This window comes from Sorex araneus, chromosome 8 (assembly GCF_027595985.1).
Source record: "Sorex araneus isolate mSorAra2 chromosome 8, mSorAra2.pri, whole genome shotgun sequence".
Classification (NCBI taxonomy): domain Eukaryota; kingdom Metazoa; phylum Chordata; class Mammalia; order Eulipotyphla; family Soricidae; genus Sorex; species Sorex araneus.
Genome location: NC_073309.1, coordinates 17,826,129 through 17,848,535, shown reverse-complemented (window position 1 = coordinate 17,848,535; position 22,407 = coordinate 17,826,129).

Here is a 22,407-nt window from a genome sequence, read left to right as displayed (position 1 = left end):
GGTAGACCCATGTCATTGGCCAAGTTCAGTGACCCCTATAAGACAAGTATGATTAACATGAGCTCAGGGCTCTGAGGGATCCACATCTGGAGCCAGGCTACCTGGTAAGTCATCTGGAACAATAGAGGCACCAGCTGAAAAATCAATAAAATCTATGACAAGTATAGAGGAGGAAAACAAAGAACATCAGTAAGAACCCTGATATCATTGGTTAAAGAAACTCTAATTTATCTCAGCAACCTTCTTTAGAGTTTTTCCTAGAATGTTATAATATACATGTCTTGAACTTTCTATAGAAGTAAATATATCCAATGGTAGATACGGTAAGGTTAAAGGATAAAAACACTGAGACATGTCGCCAGCTCCTCTGTGATGAAGAAGCAGGTACATGTATAAGTATTGCTATTTGACAACTCACAGATATTGTCCATAATTGGAGATCATTTTGGATAAAGAGAGTCTTCTACTCCAGTGATATATTGATATTCTATATCATTCCTTAGCTACAGATTTATCAGTGTGAGAGCATTAATGCTTTGCACCCATGACGCAACTTGAGATAACTCAGAAAGGGTCATTCAAACATCACCTGCCTTGATATGATTGTCTGAGGGTTTTTCTTTTTTGAGGCTATTGCAATCTCATATCTGCTTTCCCATTTGTTCTTTATATGTGTTGAACTGACCCACAGAGAACCGCTCCACCCACCCCTGCCCCACTCCCATTTACAAATGTCTAGCATGCTAATCTCAGTTGCATACTCTGTTTCCTAGGGATTTTGGTCTGTGACACCTCTTAACCACACAAAATTATCTACCTCCCCATATGCTAAGTTCCTAATGAGCCAGTGTCTTTGAATGCTATCAACTTTGTTTTTCCTATTCCAGGGATCAAATTCATGTCTTCACACATACAAGGCATGCACTTTACCAGTGAGCTGCATGTACAGCAAATGCTATAAACTTTGAATAACAAAATGTCACCTTCTAATCTTGCAAATGCTTCTTCTCTACCTATTGCATTGAATAAAGCAGATTTATATGATTCATAAGTTAAATAAAACATAGTTGTATTAAGAAAAAATTTTCACTCCATGTTTTAGATCGTACCCCTTCTAGTATCTACTAATATTTCCACAGATTTATAAGGTATAAGTTAAAATCTCTTGTTTAATTTTACTCTTTCATGAATATTTATGTTTTCAATATCATCTTTGAATTCAAATGATATATTTGACACCTTTTTTTTAAGTCCACAACTATTGAAATTGCTTCTTTTATTAATTGTGTTTTTGCATAACACAATCTAACACCAACTTTTAAGAAAAAAATAAAAATGTTGTCTATCTGTCTCAATCCTCCACCAGGAGAAAGGTACTAACAGAAAAACACAGAAAAAGAAAAACTCAGGGAAAGAAGAATAATAAAATAACTAGTGCGACTGCTTCAAGACCTATTAGCATAACGCATCAGAAGCTCGAATTTCTGTTTGCTAAACTGTTTCAGACAAGATAATTACATTAAAGTGCTTGGTATTTCCAACTTATTGCATAATTTCAAGAGTCTTAGATGGTTTAGTCTGGTTGTGCTCCTGATAGCCTGATAGCGGAATCAATGAAAATGTGCTGAAATTAAAGGGGAAAGATTTTCAAAACGTGGGAGGCCGGCCTGGAAGTTCTTTTGTTCTGACTGGGGGATGATATTGCTGTCTATTACTAAAGAAAGCAGTATAGGCAAAGTTTTAATATTTCTCTTCTGGTTATAAAAGTCAGAGCATTAAATAGAACACTTTAAAGAAAATATTGTAAGAACACATGTAGTGGAGAACTGAAACAAGCAAAGAAAATCTGTGAGGAATAGAGAAACCGTTGGACACCTTGTTCTGTCATCTGAGTTTTTTCTCACTATCAATTGACATGACACTGAGCTTTTCTCTCCTTCATGGAATCTGTTTACTCATCCTTCTGCTTCCTCCTTTCCTCCTACCTGTGGCTTGCAGAGTCACATGTACATAATTTTACATAAAGTTTGTATTTTGGTCCTATGTACCCCTTCCATTCCAATTTAAGGTCCTATGCCTTTTTCTTCTCATTTTTTCTCACGGAAAATCTCATTAAAAATCAGATTAGCCCAGAAAAATTCTTTCACGTTCCACTATGTCACACGTCTACATGCTATGTGACATTTTGAAATGTTGATCAGTTTATCAAGTGACTATCACCACAAGCCCTAAGAAACGTCAAAACATACAACTGCATAAGGTCTCTAGAAAGCTGTCTCTGAACTAAGAATAGGTATGATAATTCCAAAAAATCTATGCTATAAACCCTGTAAGATATATCCAAAGCAACTCCGCCAAAGGTTTGCATGCTTATGGGGAATAACATACCAGTAGTGGAGTGTAGAAGAAGGTTGTTGAGACAAGAAATACAAGTCAAAGTCCCCAGCATCCCATATAGTCTCCCAAGCCCAGGAGTTATTTCTAAGTGTCAAGTGAGGAATAATCCCTGAGCAGGTGGGATATGGCCCCAAAACCCTCAAAAGAAAGTAAGAGGAAAGAAAGAAAGAAAGAAAGAAAGAAAGAAAGAAAGAAAGAAAGAAAGAAAGAAAGAAAGAAAGAAAGAAAGAAAGAAAGAAAGAAAGAAAGAAAGAAAGAAAGAAAGAAAGAAAGAGAAAGAGAGAAAGGAAGAGAGAAAGGAAGAAAGGAAGAAAGAAAGAGAGAAAGAAAAAGAAAGAAAAGTTAATATAAAATGTAAATATGTCACAATATTTGTCAATGCACTGGATGATTGGATGTGTTATGGGATTTGTCGTTCCTAAGAGTGAATGTATGCTCTATTGCCTGTGGTTTTGTGAGTTAAATTATGAAATGCTAAATGTTCTCAGAACTAAATTTTAAAATAAAATGAATAAATATTTATCTCTCATCTCTGCCTAACCATGGATGCCTCTGTGCATAATAAATTTATGTACTGCTGGGGCCAGAGATAGTGCAGCAGATAGGGGGGCTTGCCTTGCATGTGTTCAAACCAGGTCGAACCCTGGAAACATATATGTTTATATATATATATCCGATTATGATCACGAAATCCCATTAATCGTCGATTTCTCGAGTGGTCTCAGTAACCTCTCAATTTGTCCTTTCCCTGAGATCTTAGAAGTCTCTCTCCACTTGGCCCTCTCAATGATGTTACACTGGGGGCTCTTTCAAGGTCAGGGGAATGAGATCCAGCTTGTTACTGGGTTTAACATATGAATACACCATGGGAAGCTTGCAAGGCTGTCCCATGTGGGCAGGAAACTCTCAGAAACTTGCCAGTTTCTCCCAGAGGGAGAAGTAGGCTATAATATTTCACTTCTGGGAGCTTGCTTTTAAGTCTCTGGATGTTGGCCATTGATGAGATTACACACACCTGGGTTCCTCTGCCGGTACCTTCATGCGTGAGGCCTGTCCGAACGTGTGGAGGGGGGCCTCGAGCATGGCTTTAGCTAGGTTCCGGTGGTCTTTGGCCGTTGGGAGCTCTGCTCGGGGTGGGAAGGGAAGCTGTAGCCCATCCCCTTCGAGGGGCCCGGGGAAGACAGCCAGGCATTCGAGCAATATAGCCATATTTCTGAGCACTGCTGAGAGTGATTCCTGAGAACAGACCAGGTTTAATCTTTCAGCTGACTGATGTGGAAGCTACCCCAAGAAAATAAAAATGTTCACATACTCTTGGTTGCTCACATGAGTTCTGAGAAAGCTCTGAGGGTATTCCTAGCCCAAGGTCAGAAGAACTCCAAATTCAGGAAGAGAGGCCAACAGCAGAGGCCAATATGAGTCTGGATAGTCATTACCTGTGTAAAGTGGTTTAAGAATTTGGCTAATATATGTTTACATGTCACTCAGAAGTGACTAAATCAATTTTTGATATGTTTTCTTGATATGCCATATCTTAAGTATGCTTTGTACTCTCTCACTCCATTCTTTCTGCTACTACTTTAGTTAGCACATACTGATTCTTGTCTAGAATGTCTGAATTTTCCTTCTGATTTACTTAATTCATGTTCATTAACCACATTATCATAGTAGTTAAAATCTGATGGCATTATTAATGCTACTTTGCTTATCAATCCTAAGAAAAAGATCTACATTGTATTTAGAAAACAGAATTTTACATACTCGCAAAGTTAACAATGCACTTGTGATGTCATCTTTTGCTCTTAGTGCCTGCTATTCTTCAAAATCCTCTAATCCTATTCAAAGCATAGTAAAATGTTACTTCCTCTGAAAATCAGATCTACCCAGTACTTTCAGTGCACCCAAAAAACATGCTAAATTATGACAAAATCTATTTTCCCATAAATCTGCAAACTCCACTTAAGCAAGGACAAAATCTTATTTCCATGTTCAATTTTAGGTCTTATATCACATGTCTTATAGAATATGGATAAATACTATATACTGAAGTTAAATGAAACACATAAAATTAAATATAATTATTGTTCTTTATCCCATGCATTTTCATATGATCCTGAGGGTTCTGTACCCTAAAAATACCTATACAACTGGCCCAAAAGAATTTAGAGGGCATGATGGCTTTCATTTGCTTGTAAGCTACAAAGAGCTTGTTAGCAATAAATGTATTTACATGTGTCTTCATGGTAACAGGATAAGAATGCAAACTACTTTGTTGGTATATGCCATTTTGCTGAGGTAGTCGAGTTTCATTGTAGAGATTCAATTTCTGTTTAGAGTAAATGTTGATAGCTCTACTAATCTCAATTAGTAACAAAATATATGAATAGTGAGAAATACCTTTTTGCATAGTTATGTGTTCAAAAAAGCTAAACATGATAAAGCCACTCTTTTACTATGCATAGAAAATATTCACAAAAATTCCATTCTATTAATGGGAAATCACAGTCTTAGACATACGTACATTAAAATACCTAAGCTACTAGAATGAGTTGCCGGAGCAATAGCACAATGGCTAGGCATGTCCTTGAACATGGTCAGCCCAGGTTTGATCCCCAGCACTGCATAGGGTCCCCTGAGCCTGCCAGGCATGATCCCTGAGTGCAGAGCCAGGAGTGATTATTGAGCACTCTCTGGTGTGGGTCAAAACCGAAAAAATAAGATAAAATAAAATATAAGAGTAAGGACACTATGCTTATTCTAATAAGCAGCTAGTTGACACAAGCTGATTGCAATTCTCATTCATATAAAGTCTTTTGTTCATTTATTACTACCAATTTAACATGGTTTATAATGGTGTTAATATTTATGCATTAGGCATACACTGTAACTCTACTACACTTACTACCAAAATGCAATATCCCTCCCATAACTGTTCTCAGATTCCTTTTATTTGCGTTCTCCTTCCCCATGAACTAAAGTCCCTTCACTCTCACTTGGTTACCTGAGTTCTGACATCAGAAGTTAAGGTCCCATTTCATTTAGGGTCAGTTTCAAATCTCCAACTTCCTCTCTCCCGAGGTGCAAACCATTGATAAAAGGAGGGGAAACAAGAAAATATAAAATAAAGATCTAACAAAAGATGCAATGAGTTAAAGGAAAAAAATAGTAAGTATATAAATGTTTATAAAATCTTAAGGTGACTTTCATTATGTTATTTTTAATATCTCATGATTCCACATCTTTTACTATGATTTTCTGGGAAGTAACTTTCTACTTCATAAGCTTTATACCTTAAAAGATGTTACATGTTTTCACTTTGGGCAGTTCTACAACTAGAAAAAAACCACGGGATTTGTTCAACCAATCAAATGGAAGACTTCAGATATCAGATAGACAGATGGCTCAGGATATGGCATTTAAGGGATTATTTATGTTAATTTATGCATTAGTCTTTTCCAAGGGTACACTCAAAATATCTGAGTATTATATACAATCTAAAATTAGATTTAGGAAAGTAAAGACAGGAACTGATAAACTGAAAAGAAAGGAAATTCATGAATATGCATCTTTGAAATGAAGATTATCTTATGCCTCAAAGTCTGGATCTGAGAGGAAGCTTCTGCTATTTCCTTAAGAGCTGAGCACATACACAGATATTGTGACTATATTGCCTAACAATGAAAGTGATAATTTGGTCACTTTAAGGTTGACTGAATTGTCACAAACTGATGTGCTGAGTTGCATCCACCCAGAATAAGCATAGTCACAGTCAAGTATGATCAATGTACGGAGACACAGCCTATTTTGGGTATGCCTTGAACAGATTCTATGATGAATCCCTGAAAATGTCACTTTTCTCAGAGACTGTTAGAAAGATAACGCTACTCAAAATTTTCTTCGGAGTTCAATGTCACTTTAGAGATGCCTCCCAGAGTAATTTTATAAATGCTTTAACCATCAGCGATTAAACAACAATTGAAGAAATATTTCAAGAATCTTCTCAGATACTGATTTCTGGTTAATTTTCTTTCCAGAGAAAAGTACATGCAAATGGCTTGTTTCCTTTGAAAAATCGAGCTCGAGGCAGAGTGAGATAAACTAATAAGCACCCAAATCTCTTATTTTATTGATCCAATTTTTTTCGATAATTACATCTTATCTTCAAAGGTACAAAAGACAACATATGGAGTGCTCAAAATCGATAACACTAAGGATATGAAAGCCAACAGTGTGAGCTGACTTTTGTATTTTTATGAGGGGAAAACTTTATTAAAGAGTAGCACTGGTGGAAATGGGATATTAATACTGAAATTCTTAGTAAAGCAACTCAATATAGCAAATAAGAAAGATTACATCATATTTATGTTTTTATATTTGTGTACATATACATACATGAATGTGTATGTAAGACATATATTTAATTCATGCTTTGATATACACCTGAAAGTTTTTCATCAATTAGATGATAGTTTAAAATTAATAGATCTCAAGACCTAGAGTCCTTTCTCCAGGTTTTTTTTTTTTAATATTCCTTGTATTTGACTACTTTGAAAATGAGGGATTCCTGCTATCCTGCATTTAGATTCCCAAACTAATAATTAAGAATTACTTATAAACAGGGACTGGAGTGATAGCACAGCAAGTAGGGCATTTGCCTTGCATGTGACCGACCCGGGTTTGATTCCAAGCATCCCATATGGTCCCTCGAGCACCACCAGGAGTAATTCCTGAGTGCATGAACCAGGAATAACCCCTGTGCATTGCCAGGTGGGACCCAAAAAACAAACAAAAAAAAAGAATTACTTATAAACAGTATGCACATCTTGAATATATTTTTAAAAGATAACTAGTTATGCAAAAGCTACTGGATAAAATAGATAATACCGATGACAGGAAAAAGGAAATTCAATTTTTTTATGGGACAGTGAATGGCTAATACACATCTCTACTTTTGAGTCTGGCTTAATACTTTTGATTCCTATATCTGATCACAAGTAGCTAGATATTTCGAGAAATTGAAGATGAAGAGTACTAGGGTGGTTTATTATATAATTACTGAGGTTGCAACAAAGAGGAAACAAGTGAGTAGGTAAGGGTATGGAAAGCATTGCAATAGGCATACATAGCACTTTATCTTGGGAAAGGGAAGCATGTAAATAATTATGATGCAAACATAGTAGAGTTTGCATAATGTCTATATGAAAGATAAATGCAGGTGCTCAATCTGACCTTTATGCACAACTAATACATTGAAATGCTCAACAAACATTTGCTTTACATCTGTTCTCTGTTTCAATCTAACTGTAGAGGTGAGTTATATAGAAGGGAACGATAAAAATTTACTTTTACTTTCACTAAATATATATTTTCATAAGGATAGACAAAACCAGAAACTATCAAGGTAAAAAATCTGTCTAGGACCAAAATTCCTAATATGAAAACAGCAATAATAATGCAAATGTGAGATGATTGGCAGTGGCATTTCTATAGAGGAACATATATAATCAACAACAAATAATGTTTTTTTTGTCTTCCTCATTTTTTTATTATCATTCTTATTTTATTTATTTATTTATTTATTTATTTACAGTTACAGATTTATACACTTTTGTGCTTATGCTTCCCTCATACAAAGTTCGGGAACCCATCCCTTCACCAGTGCCCATTCTCCACCACCAGTAAACCCAGCATCCCTCCCACCCTCCCCAATCCCATCTCCCCCCACCCCACCCTGTCACTGTGGCAGGGCATTCCCTTCTGTTCTCTCTCTCTAATTAGCTGTTGTGGTTTGCAATAAAGGTGTTGAGTGGCCGCTGTGCTCAGTCTCTAGCCCTCTTTCAGCCCGCAACTCCCTTCCCCCACATGGCCTTCGACTACATTATAGTTGGTGATTCCTTCTCTGAGTTGCCCTTTCCCCAGAATGTGAGGCCAGCCTCCAAGCCATGCAGTCAACCTCCTGGTACTTATTTCTACAATTCTTGCGTGTTAGTCTACCACTCTGTTATTCTCTATACCATAGATGAGTGCAATCTTTCTATGTCTGTCTCTCTCTTTCTGACTCATTTCACTCAGCATGAAACTTTTCATGCCGATCCACTTAAATACAAAATTCATGACCTCCTTTTTTCTAACAGCTGCATAGTATTCCATTGTACAGATGTAACAAAGTTTCCTCAACCAGTCATCCGTTCTAGGACATTTGGGTTTTTTCCAGATTCTGGCTATTGTAAACAGTGCTGCGATGAACATACATATGCAGATGTCGTTTCGATTATACTTTATTGCCTCTCTGGGATATATTCCCAGCAGTGGTATTGCTGGGTCAAATGGGAGCTCAATATCTAATTTTTTGAGAATCGTCCATATTGTTTTCCAGAAGGGCTGAACCAGTCGGCATTCCCACCAGCAGTGTAGAAGGGTCCCTTTCTCCCCACATCCTCTCCAACAGCGGTTGCTTTTGTTCTTCTGGATGTGTGCTAGTCTCTGTGGTGTGAGGTGGTATCTCGTGGTTGTTTTGATCTGCATCTCTCTGATGATTAGTGATGTAGAGCACTTTTTCATGTGCCTTTTGGCCATTTGTATTTCTTCCTTGGTAAAGTTTCTGTTCATTTCTTTGCCCCATTTTTTGATGGGGTTGGATGTTTTTTTCTTGTAGAGTTCAACCAGTGCTTTATATACCATTGATATATACCCATCAACCCCTTATCTGATGGGTATTGTGTAAATATCCTTTCCCATTCTGTGGATAGTCTTTGTATTCTGGTCACTGTATCTTTTGCGGTGCAGAAGCTTTTTAGTTTAATGTAGTCCCATTTGTTGATCTCTGTTTTACTAGATTGCTTAGTTCCGTGTCACCTTTGAAGATACCTTTATCTTCAATATCGTGGAGGGTTTTGTCGACCTTGTCTTCAATGTACCTTATGGTTTGTGGTCTAATGTTGAGGTCTTTAATCCATTTTGATCTGACTTTTGTGTATGGTGTCAGGTCAAGGTCTAAGCCCATTTGTTTGCATGTAGTTGTCCAGTTGTGCCAGCACCATTTGTTAAAGAGACTTTCCTTGCTCCACTTCACATTTCTTGCTCCCTTATCAAAGATTAGATGATCATACATTTGGGGTTGTGTGTAGGGATATTCCATCCTGTTCCATTGGTCTACGGCTCTGCCTTTGTTCCAGTACCATGCTGTTTTAATTGTTACCGCTTTGTAGTAAAGATTGAGGTTGGGGAGGGTGATGCCTCCCATTGACTTTTTCCCAAGAATTGTTTTAGCTATCCTTGGATGTTTGTTGTTCCATATGAATTTTAGGATTGCTTGATCCATGTCTTTGAAGAATATCATGGGTATCCTTATAGGGATCGCGTTGAATCTGTATAATGCTTTGGGGAGTATTGCCATTTTGACAGCATTGGTTCTCCCTATCCACGAGCATGGCATATGTTTCCATTTCCTCATGTCCTCTTTGATTTCATGGAGTAGCGTTTTGTAGTTTTCTTTGTAGAGGTCTTTTACTTCCTTGGTTAAGCTGATTCTAAGGTACTTGATTTTCTGGGGCACGATTGTGAATGGGATTGCTTTTTTCATGTCCCTTTCCTCTGCCTCATTGTTTGCATATATGAAGGCCATGGATTTTTGGGTATTGATTTTGTAGCCTGCAAGTTTACTGTATAAATCTATTGTTTCTAAGAGTTTCTTAGTAGAGGCTTTAGGCTTCTCTAGATATGGTATCATATCGTCTGCAAATAGTGAGAGTTTGATTTCTTCCTTTCCTATCTGGATGCCCTTAATCTCTTTTTCTTGTCTAATAGCTATCGCAAGTACTTCTAGTACTATATTGAAGAGGAGTGGTGAGAGTGGGCATCCTTGTCTTGTGCCTGATCTCAGAGGAAAGGCCCTTAGTTTTTCCCCGTTGAGGATAATGCTTGCTGTAGGCTTGTGATAGATGGCTTCGACTATCTTGAGGAAAGTTCCTCCAAACCCCATTTTGGCGAGGGTTTTCATCATGAAAGGATGTTGGATCTTGTCAAATGCTTTCTCTGCATCTATTGATATGATCATATGGTTTTTATCTTTACTTTTGTTGATATGGTGGATTATGTTGATTGATTTTCGAATGTTAAACCATCCTTGCATCCCCGGGATGAATCCCACTTGGTCGTGATGTATGATCTTTTTGATGAGTTGTTGGATCCTGTTTGCTAGTATTTTGTTGAGGATCTTCGCATCGGTGTTCATCAGGGATATTGGTCTGTAATTTTCTTTCTTAGTGGTGTCTTTGTTTGCTTTTGGTATTAGGGAGATGTGTGCTTCATAGAAACTGTTTGGAAGAGTTCCTGTTTTTTCAATTTCCTGGAAAAGTTTGAGGAAAACAGGCAACAGGTCTTTAAATATTTGGAAGAATTCGCCACTGAAACTATCTGGGCCTGGGCTTTTGTTTTTGGGGAGGTTTTTGATTACAGTTTCAATTTCTTTAACATTGATGGGTCTATTCAGGTATTCCAAGCCTTCTTTGTTCAGTCTTGGGAGATTGTAGGAATCGAGGAATCCATCCATTTCTTTTAGGTTCTCCTGTTTTGTGGCATATAGACTTTCGAAGCAGTCTCTAATGATCTTTTGAATCTCACTGGTTTCTGTTATGATGTCCCCCTTTTCATTTCTGATTCGATTTATTAGGGTTCTCTCTCTTTCTTTCTTTGTGAGTCTTGCTAGCGGTTTATCAATCTTATTTATTTTCTCAAAGAACCAGCTCTTTGTTTCATTGACCTTTCAGATTCTCTTTTTGGTTTCCATGTCATTAATTTCTGCTCTAATTTTTATTATTTCTTTCCTTCGATCTGGTTTGCGTTCCTTTTTCTGGTCCTTTTCTAAGGTCTTGAGTCGTGAAGTCAAGCTGTCTATGTGAGCCCTTTCTTCCTTCCTGAGGAATGCTTGTAGAGCTATAAATTTTCCCCTTATCACGGCTTTAGCTGCATCCCATAGGTTTTGGCAGCTCGTGTCTTCATTCTCATTTGTTTCTAAGTATTTTTTGATTTCTTCCTTGATTTCCTTCCTGACCCACTCACTGTTCAACATTGAATTGTTTAATTTCCAAGTGTTTGATTTGATTCTCCGTGTCGGTGAGTGGTTAGCTTCTATCTTCAGTGCATCGTGGTCTGAGAAGATGGTTGATACAATTTCTATTTTTCCGATTCTATTGAGGTATGTTCTGGGGCCCAGTACATGGTATATTTTAGAAAATGTTCCCTGTGCACTGGAAAAGAATGTGTATTCTTTCTTTTTGGGGTGTAAGACCCTGTATAGGTCTATTAGGCCTCTCTCTTCAATTTCTTCATTCAGGGTCAGTGTTTCCTTGTTGAGTTTTGTCCTTGTCGATCTATCTAGAGGCTATAAGGCCGTATTGAAGTCTCCGACTACTATTGTGCTGTTAGTGATGTCCTCTTTGAAGTCTGTTAGGAGTTGTTTTAAATATTTAGCTGGTCGCTCATTAGGTGCATATATGTTTAAGAGTGTGATTTCTTCCTGTTGTACATATCCCTTGATAAACAGAAAATGACCTTCGCTATCCCTTTTAATCTTTTTCAACCTGAAATCTATGTTGTTGGATATTAGGATGGCGACTCCAGCTTTTTTAAGGGGGTTGTTTGCTTGCAGGATTGTTTTCCATCCTTTGACTTTGAGTCTATGTTTACTCTGTTTGTTCAGGTGAATTTCTTGCAGGCAACAGAATGTTGGGTTTAATTTCCGGATCCATTTTGCCACTCTGTGTCCCGTGATAGGTGCATTTAGGCCATTGACATTGAGAGAGATTATTGTGATGGGGTTTTGTGTCATCGTTCTGTGGGATTTGTTGTTCTTATGGGGCTCCTACTTGTCTCATAGTAGTCCCTTTAGACCTTCTTTCAAGTTTGGTTTTGAGTCTATGAAGTTCCTGAGCTGTTGTTTGTTCGAGAAGTAGTGTATGTTTCCTTCGAGTTTGAGTGAGAGTTTAGCTGGATAAAGTATTCTTGGTGAGGCATTCATTTCATTGAGTTTTTTCACTATGTCCCACCATTGTCTTCGGGCTCAGAACAAATAATGTTTTAAGAATTGACCATTCAAACAACATAAAGATAAGTGTTCCAAGTAAAGAGAATCACAAATCACAAATCACAAAATCCCATTGATCATCGAATTTCTCAAGCGGTCTCACAAACCTCTCCATTCGTCCTATCCCTGAGATTTTAGAAGCCTCTCTCTACTAGGCCTTCCCAACAATGCTGCATTGGAGGCTCTTTCAGGGTCAGGGGAATGAGACCCAGCTTGTTACTGGCTTTGGCATATGAATACACCATGGGAAGCTTGTGGGGCTCTCCCATGTGGGCAGGAAACTTTCAGTAGTTTGCCAGTTTCTCCCAGAGGGAGAAGTAGGTTATAAGATATTGGGTGGTCCTGCGCTTCTGGAAGCTTGCTTTTAAGTCTCTGGATGTTGGCCATTGATGGGATTACACACACCTGGGTTCCTCTGCTGGTACCTTCTTGCATGAGGCTTGTCTGAATGTGTGGAGAGGGGCCTTGGGCATGGCTGTGGCTAGGTTCCGGAGGTCTTCGGCCGCCAGGAGTTCTGCTCGGGGTGGGGAGGGAAGCTGGAGCCCATCCCCTCCGAGGGGCCCCAGGGAAGACAGCCATGAGTGCAGGCAAGAGACTATTTAAAAAGAATAGATATACAAAACCCTGAGGCAGTAGAACCTAGCCTTCACAGTGACTGTTTTATATACCCTACCAACTCCCATTTAGGTACTGGTATAGAGCTTCGGAATATAACAATTCATAACTTCTCTCTGGATAAAATCTCTGGATAATGGACCCTGATGAAAAGGAGATCAAGATTTAGAACATCACTTAATACTTCCATGTCTAGTTTTAATAAAAAATTAGCAAGTAGAGAAACTGCTGTTGCTCACAAAGATGAGGTTGGAAACCTGTATAAATTCTAAATAGGAGGACACGGTATAGAATGTATAGTGGACTTCAAAAATGAGATTAAAGATTCTAATATAGGACTGAAATTTTCCCTACTCACCTTCTTGTAACTTAGATCAGCTTATTTAGAGAGCTTGAGAGAAGCTGTAAGTTCTCTAGAATAAACAGTATCAGAGTGAATTGGACATAAACAATATAAGTTCCCTTAAATATCATCTATTGGTATCTTTCTATAAAATCTCAGAGAATACTTTTGTTTTTGCTTTCTCTTATTTAAATTTATTTAATTTTTAATTGAATCATAGTGAGATATAGGGTTACAAAGTTGTTCATTATAGGGCTTCAGTCATGTTCCAATGCTGTCCCTTAACCAGTGTATGTTTCACCCCACCAGTGTCCCCAGTTTCCCTTCTGTCCTGTCACACTTGCCCACTTTTCTTCTCTCTCTCTCTCTCTCTCTCTCTCTCTCTCTCTCTCTCTCTCTCCCTCTCTCTCTCTCTCTCTATCTCCTCTCTCTCTCTCGCTCTATCTCTCTCCCCCCCTTGTGGGAATTATGGTTTGCAATGCAATTATTGAATGGACATCAGGATATTCCTTTGCCCACTTCAGAGAACACTTTTGGATGAGGTAAACTAATATAAATAACAAAACAATATTGATTCACTAGCAAAATTCAGTAAGTAACTAACACCATTCTTTTCCCTTTTCCATTGGAAGAGCCAAACATACATCAAACCTTTGTAAGTCTCATCCTAAGCGTCTTCAATAAACTAAATTACTCCTTCCACATGCTTTTTATATGTTTTCTAGATGTTTTATCATAATGCTTCTACAACTTCTATTGGTTTGTGGATCATTACGAATTTACTGGTCAAATAGTTGTTGAGTACCTATATGTCAAGCATATGTTCTAAGCACCGGGATTCATGACAGCAAACTACAAAGGATTGTCTTTACGCAGCTTATAGTTTTATACATACACATTCCTCAATTAAAGAATTGTTACATGTGAGTTAGGAGCAACATATATCTGTTGTAGTGTATGGAGTTTATTTGTATCTTCCACATTGACCTATGTGCCCAATTAAGTCAAATCTCCTTCCAGTACAATAATCAGAGCAACACACACATAATAGATACATTTTACTAATCATTCATGCTGACCAGAAAGGTTAATAATATTTTATAATCTGGTTTATTTGCAATTATAAGATTGCTGCTATTACTTTTGTTCAAAGATGATTTAGCCTTGTAGAGCTTTCATACAACAAACTTCTGAAAAGTAATAAACTATGGGCAAATAAGTTCAGACACAGAAAGGGACAGATTTTCCTGGAGCAGACTGATGAATGCATTAAATATTAAGGGGATAATCTCCATTGCTTTGTAGTTTAAAAAGCAATAAATGAGCATAAGGATTGATTCAATGCCTGTACGTTACTTCAATGTTAAATTTGTTTTGAACTGTTTATGGAGAGAATATGTAAAAGGAATAGAAATGCCTTTATCAAAAAGAATTTCTTCTACTAGATTTACTTAGAGGTGATGTATTCATACCTACAAATATTTTTGAATTAGTTAAGTCTGGTTAGCAAATCAAAATTAGGAAATAGATTGCAATCACAGAGTAAATGCTTCAGTTAGATTGCCTGGTTTTAATTTTGGTCTGATCGTCTTCAGAACACATGGTCTTATATACGTTTCTTGAATCCTTTGATCCACTACTTTATCATCTGTAAAATTATTGATAAAACCAAGATAGTACTAGCGCATATATATGTATATATAAATGTCTTATATATATTACTTTGATTTTAATTAATACAACAGGAGAGTAAAGTCATGCTGATTTTTCAGCAGTCTGACATATTTTAAAGGGTCAATGGACGTCAATGTTATATATATATATATATATATATATATATATGTATACATGTTATATATGTGTGTGTGCGCACACATGTGTGTGTGTTTGGGTCATACCCAGAAGTGCTCAGTAATTACTCCTGGATCTGTGTTCAGGAATAATCCTGGAAGAGCTTGGGGAATGATTTGTGGAGCCAGGGACAGAACCTAGATTGGTTAAATACAAGGTAAGTGCCCTATCCATTGTACTCTCACTCAGTCCACTCATAGTTGCTATTAATTGTATTAAGCCCTAACAATGTGACAGGATTTTCCCTTTATAAAATTAACATGTAATAGTATCCTTCACCGTTCCATGAAGGTACTTATTTCTTTTTTCCACTTATGTATGAGGCTTTGAAATCTTAAGTGACTTACCTACAGATAGTCTGTGTTCTATAGAGTAAGCAGGACCCTTAAAATTTTTTTCCAAGGGCTTATTATGAAGCAGCCACCAGAATAATAAGTACAATAAGCCTGCTAGCTGTTGAGAAGGCAACAATAAGTAAGTGGATTCAATAATGCAACGAGAAATACCCAATGCAACTCACGTGACAGAACCATTCGGAGCATTTTCTTAGTAATAAAAAGGAAACATAAAAAAATGACTAATTCTAAGGTATGGAATTAAATGAACATTTCCATATCAGTGCGCTCTCATTTGAAATGTAAATGTAACACTGAAACTTCATGCCTAGAAAATATTTAGATAATATAGTAACTTGTATGTGTAAGTTGATTCAGAGTTATCAACAATATCTAAGAAATAGTTGAGTAAATAAAAATATTTTTGAATAATAAAGAACATATTTCCACTTTTTCTGATTGAAGTTAATGATCATGGAGAGACATACAGATGAATCTCAGAACCCAGCAGCCTTTGGCAGAAATGCGTCTGGACTTTGCATTAGGCTACTGGCACTGGGCTACCCAAGGTGGGAAAAGGTGCTGTCGCTCTGCCTATTACCCCTGGCAGCTCGGCAACTGCCATCTTCTAGTGCCCACTGGACATTTAGGTACAGGCCAGCAGTGAGGAGACATCTGAGGCCTCAAGGGATAGGAGTGGAACTAGTCCCTCTCTTCCCCTGCCCCAACGAGACCCCAAGACACTGTCCATGAATGGCCGCTTCAGCTACTTATTAAGCTCCTTAATGGTCATGATCCCAGAGACACACAAACAAATCTTGGAACCCAGTGGCTCTTGGCAAAAATTTCTCCAGACTTAATTATTAAAATTTCAGAATTCCAAAATCATATGCTACTCAGAATCAGCAATAGGAAACAATGTTGTCTGATGCTGCCTTTTCAGAAGGTCTGAATGTTGGGGGAAAATTCCAAATAATAATGGTGGATCTGGTGATTATAATCAAAGTAGAGAGAGAGTAATATGGAAACCATCTGACACACAGGTAAGGGGAAGGGTGGGCTGGGGGGTATACTGGGGTTTTTGTTGTGGAAAATATGCACTCATGAATTGGGTGTTCAATCATTTTATGACTGAGACTTAAACCCAAAAGCTTTGTAACTGTTCACATGGCGATTCTATAGATAAATTTATAAACACAAATTTAATGTTCATGTTACCTATATTTAGAATATTGATGAGAAATGAACATCAAAGAGCAATTGCTTATTTACATAACTAATAAGCTATTCCATAAGGTTTTACAGAATACTTTCTATGTTTTTTCTGTTTTATTTTCTTTGTCATGGACAATTTTGACTACCAGTTTATTTAAAAATCAACTGCCAGGCTTCTGTAATGATCTGTGCATTGATATATTCTTGCATCATTACCAATTTAGTTCCTATCGTTTTATAACATATTTTAGTGCCTGAGTGGAATAAAATGAGAACATAACCATTTAGTAACTAAACTTGCAGTAGAATTAAGTGATCAGTAGATATTAACAATGAGTAGAAAGAGAAAAGCCTTCCGGAAACAGATTGTCAATCACTTTTGAGGGTATCTCCCGTCACTGTCCTCCCATTGTCCATCGATTTGCTTGAGCAGGCACCAGTAACGTCTCCATTGTGAGACTGGTTGAGGGTCTCTTATTATTTAAAAAATTTCCTAACTCTACAAGTTCATATCAAAATACCTGTGGATCTTTAAGATATATTTCTAATACTTTCTCATACACAAGTCTGTTTCTCTCTCAAAAGCACCCACCTTACAGGGCTATTGAGATATTACAGCAGGCTAGGCACTTGTTTTGCCTGCGACCAACTCAGGTTTAATTCCTGGCACTTTATATGATCCCCTGAACCCCTTCAGGGGTGGTCACTGAGCACAGAACTAGGAGTAAGACTATCTCTAGCATAAACCCCCTACTCCCCCAAAATATGTACTCATCTATTTTGTCCATCTGAGATTTTCAGTTATTTTCTTCAGTATCTAAATCCAAGTACTGAGGGGTCCCTACCTCATAAACGTTGTGCCATTACTTTAACACCATTAACATTATTGTTCTCACACTGTTCTATTAAATATGTTTTTTTTCAACCACAAGTGTGTGTTTCATGAGTTTGGGAATTAATACCTACCACATTATTACATAAATGGGAGTAATGTCTCCCCTGCCTGAAACAAGTTCAAAAATAGAAAAGTTCTCAAAATGGGGGGAAGGGAGATATAATCAGGTCTACTTAACTTAATTAGATTTATATTTTTCTTGCTGTAAATGGCCTCCCAAATGATTGGAATCTTCCCTCAGAATAAACCTTATATATGGAAGAAAGCATCAGGTCTTTGAATTCTTGATCCCAGAAACCACAATTTAATCTATTATGATAATTTACCCATTGATCACTTTTGGGATTCACAGAGATACCTTTTCAAGTTCTTTTGGGTTAAAGAGAATGCATATTTAGAGATCTATATATTTCATCTAGTGAGTTTCTGAACAATTGTTATTTATAGGATATTCTGTAATTAGTTAGATGAGGAATCAGTGGTTCCTAGGAAACAAAATTAGCTCAAACAAGTACATGTGTAAGAGAATAGCATCATTTGCCTTTATAACTGATATGGCGGTATTTTGTCTAGGAAGAGAGAAAATGGGGAATGGGATATTTGGTTGATGTAATAAAAGGCAAATGACTATATGTACATATTTTTCATTCAATCTTTGTAGTGAACCATTGAATAAACTATATCACAAAATCAAATATGAGAAAACTGAGGATAGCAGATTAAGTGATATTTTTTTCTGATGCAATTTACCTCATAAGCTGCACAGTAGGAATTCAAGTAGAGATCTCAAATGAAATGAATGTTTGTTTGTTTGTTTTTTATCTAAAAGCTGGCCATTTTTCTATAACCTTTCTTGATAAAATGTATTGTGGAGCTGTCTATTATTCTTTCCTTCCTGGAAAATCAATCTGGTTCAGCTTTTGTGATGGAGAGGAAAATACCACCATGACAACACTGGCTCCATAATTTTTGGGCAGTCTGTGACTTTGTGATTGACGCATGGGAAAATAAATAATACTGATATGCATACACCAATTTTTAAAGGATATCTCATTAAAATAAACCTTTTGTTCAGATAATAAACAAGATTGATCAAAATCTGTCCTGAATGGATGAAATAAAAAATAGATTAATCTGATATGAATTTAGCCATACTTCAAATATTATCTGTCAGAAATATAATAGAAGCTGTGATTTCATTTTTAGCTTTAATGAGGGGCTTCACAAATGAAACTCAGGGGTCCTGGGTGCCACACTCAGTGATTTAGTGGCACTCAGTCAAACGGTCAAGGTGTCAATGATAGAGTCCCAGGATTCAGGTCACACAGAACAATACTGGGCACACTAGTGGTTCCTAGGGATTAAACCCAATCCGGTAGCACACGAGACAGAGTCTTAGCTTCTTTATCATCTCCGAGCCTCTGTGATTTATATTATTAAATGACAATATGCATACTCATTTAACCTCATCGTATTCTAGTGAAGCAGTTTATTTTTCTCATTATTTTCCCTGTAATAGATAAGAAAACAAAATTTCTGACAAGTTAGATATTGCCAATAATGAGGTGAACAGTCAAGATGTAAATCTTAGCAATTTGATCCAAAAATCCATGTTCTTATTCACAATATGCCTCTCAACATGCTCAATTATTCATGGCTTTTCAGAAATTTTGTAATTACTGGAGATGTGTTTCACTTTTCATTAAGTTTAGCTATTTGAATATACTTTGTTCTTTAAAATTATATAAATATCAAGGTCATGGAAAGGTTTTTAATAGTCTACAAAGACCATTCAGGGATGAAGGATTTAAAAAAAAAGCAACTAGCTACCTCTGATCCTATCTAGTCTCCTATGCCATAAAGAACATAATTCATTTTTACAATATCTATTAGTGTTAAAAAGATTGCTCTTTTTCATGTTGCACAGTATTATTTATAGAAATAGTATAAATATTGTTTTTCCTTTAAAATATCACTTACAGAGTTGGGGAGATAGGTCAAAGGCTTAGAGCACAAGCCTGCCCTGTGCAAGGCCCCAGGTTCGATCCTCAGCACTGCACATACCCACCCTTCCTTGCCCTAGAACTGAGCACAGGTGACTTCCCGATCCACTGGCTCTGAACTACAGAACTGACCATCTTAACAGCAGGGCAAGCACTGCCAAGCCAAGTATACTTGGATTTGACCACAGACTCCCTTAAGCTTTTGGGGAGGCTCCCCCAAATGAAATAGAATATCACCTAAGTAATGAAATGACTTGCAAACATGAAAAAAAATACGCATAGCTTAAATTTCCTTAGAATTTTCAAATCCCTCTAATAAAACATTAAATCTTCCCCCCCCCCATACCACTTTCCAGAATCTTTACCAAATGTTGGGTAGCATTTTATTTTTCAAACTTCATCGGAGAATTAGCATCTATTCCCTTGGCAGTTGTTCTCTTTGGCGAGTTCTATTACTGCTTAATTATTTGAGTCTTTTAGTTTTGTGTCTAGGAATTCCTTATTTGAGAACTGTGTACCTGTCAGAACAAATTATCTTTTGTATCAATGACGACCATTTAATAATATACATGCATATATATTTGTATACTTGACATATGAATTTATAATAACATTTATGTAAACTTAAGGTGTACAATAGTACTGTCCAGTGTTTTTACTCACCTGAAAATGTGAATTCCAGACTTTGGTTTAAGGGGATGGAACCCAGAAGTGCTCTGCAGACTCAAAGCCACACCCAGAAAAAAACTATGTTTTTTCAAACAATTTAGCTCTAAACAATTATATATAGATATGTATAAAGAGTGACATGATGCCATGGAGCAGTTATTTCTCAAGTTTTGAGGAAGGTAGTTATGCACAGGCACCATTATTTTTAGAATCCCATTGTTTTTAACTTCAGTTTTATTCCATTTACATTTAATTTTTCATTGGTACAGTTAAACTTATCTGGCCATTTTTATATTTTTTCCTAATTGAGGAATGCTAAAGAAATAAATCTTACAGTGATGATTTCTGAATAATAACACTTAAATCATATGACCAAGTTTATCATTATTTGGTAATGCATGTAAATATCAAGTTCCTTTATATAACGATATATAATTGTCTTTTTGATATATTTGTGACAAATATACAAACTCAGTCTGATCTTAAGAAAATACCAGACAGATGGGTGTGTGTTGGATTATGTGCATGAAAAACCACCATTAATAATACTGTAAATCACAGAACCACTATCAATTAAAAAACATTTTAAAAAAGAAAATTATAGATAAATCTAATTGAAGGGAACTCTGTACCATAAATGAGTAGAGTTCTTCAGAAGTGTCAGTGAGTGAGAAAATGTCACAGTTTAGAGAGATGAAAGAGACATAATATGGGAGTAGACAAAAGACAATCAAATGCAACATAAAGTCTTAAATCAGTTGCTGAAATAGAAAAACAGTTTAAAACTTGGTAATTCATATAAATTCTTTACTTCAATTAATAGTAATGATCCAAGTTTATATTCTTAGTTCTTAGTTCAACAAGTACCACCGTTTACTTAATGTAAACTTAGTTCAACAGGTACTCCACAGTTACTTAATGTAAATGAAGGGAACTAAATGAAGATTATAGATAATTTGTCTGTGCTTTTTAGCAACTCTCCTCTAATTCTAAATTTTTTCTCCATTTTCCTCTTAACGTACTTTAAAGCATAATAATTTTGGCATTATTTCAGTACTGCCCTGTCACTGTCATCCCATTGCTCATTAATTCCTTGAGAGGGCACCAAAATGACTCTCCATTGTGAGTCTTGTTGCTACTGTTTTTTGGAATTTCAAATAGGCCACGGGTAGCTTGCCAGGCTCTGCTGTGCAGGCTAAATACTCTCAGTAGCTTGCCAGGTCTTCTAGAGGGGTGGAGGAATCAAACCCGGGTTGGCCACGTGCAAGGCAAACGCCCTACCCGCTGTGCTATCGCTCCAGCCCCAATGCTTCCCTATCTTTAAGAAATTATTTTATCCATTGGATAGGAGAATAAATCAAATCTGTCATTATTAATGGCATATGGTAATGCCACAGAAACACTGAGAAAAGATTAAATGGAAACAAGGATAGTGCCATTCTCCTTATCAAGCATGATGCTGCCTGACACTCCAGAATTGTTTATTAAGTCCAATTAATAAAATAAATTAAATAAAATAAATTAAACTGCAATGAGCATGTGGGACTGGGACTAATAATGCCCCTCCCCCCCACAACACCACATCACTACAATGCAGTAGTTAGTTTACAGAAATAACAGCAGAAAGCAATGAATCAGATTTTAACTGCTTAGTGAAGCAATGAAAACAACATCGTATATATCTGAGTCACCATCTCTTGGTGACTGGGGTTCCCTTGTGTGTTTGGGGCCAATGACCATCCCCCCCATTGATGGATGAAGGAATGGACTCACAAACTGGTAACATGTGACTACTTTAGTCAAGTCAATCAGGATTATTATAGAGAAATTGAAATGGGGGCAGCAATTACACCTACGTGTGGTTGTACGTTAACATGAACAGATATAAAGTGCTGCCTTCAGGGCGAAGTCTTTTAGGAAATCCACCCAGGGATGGTATTCCATCGAGGGGTTCTAGCACGCTAGATTCCTCCTAGGAGATCCACCCAGAGGTAGAGTTC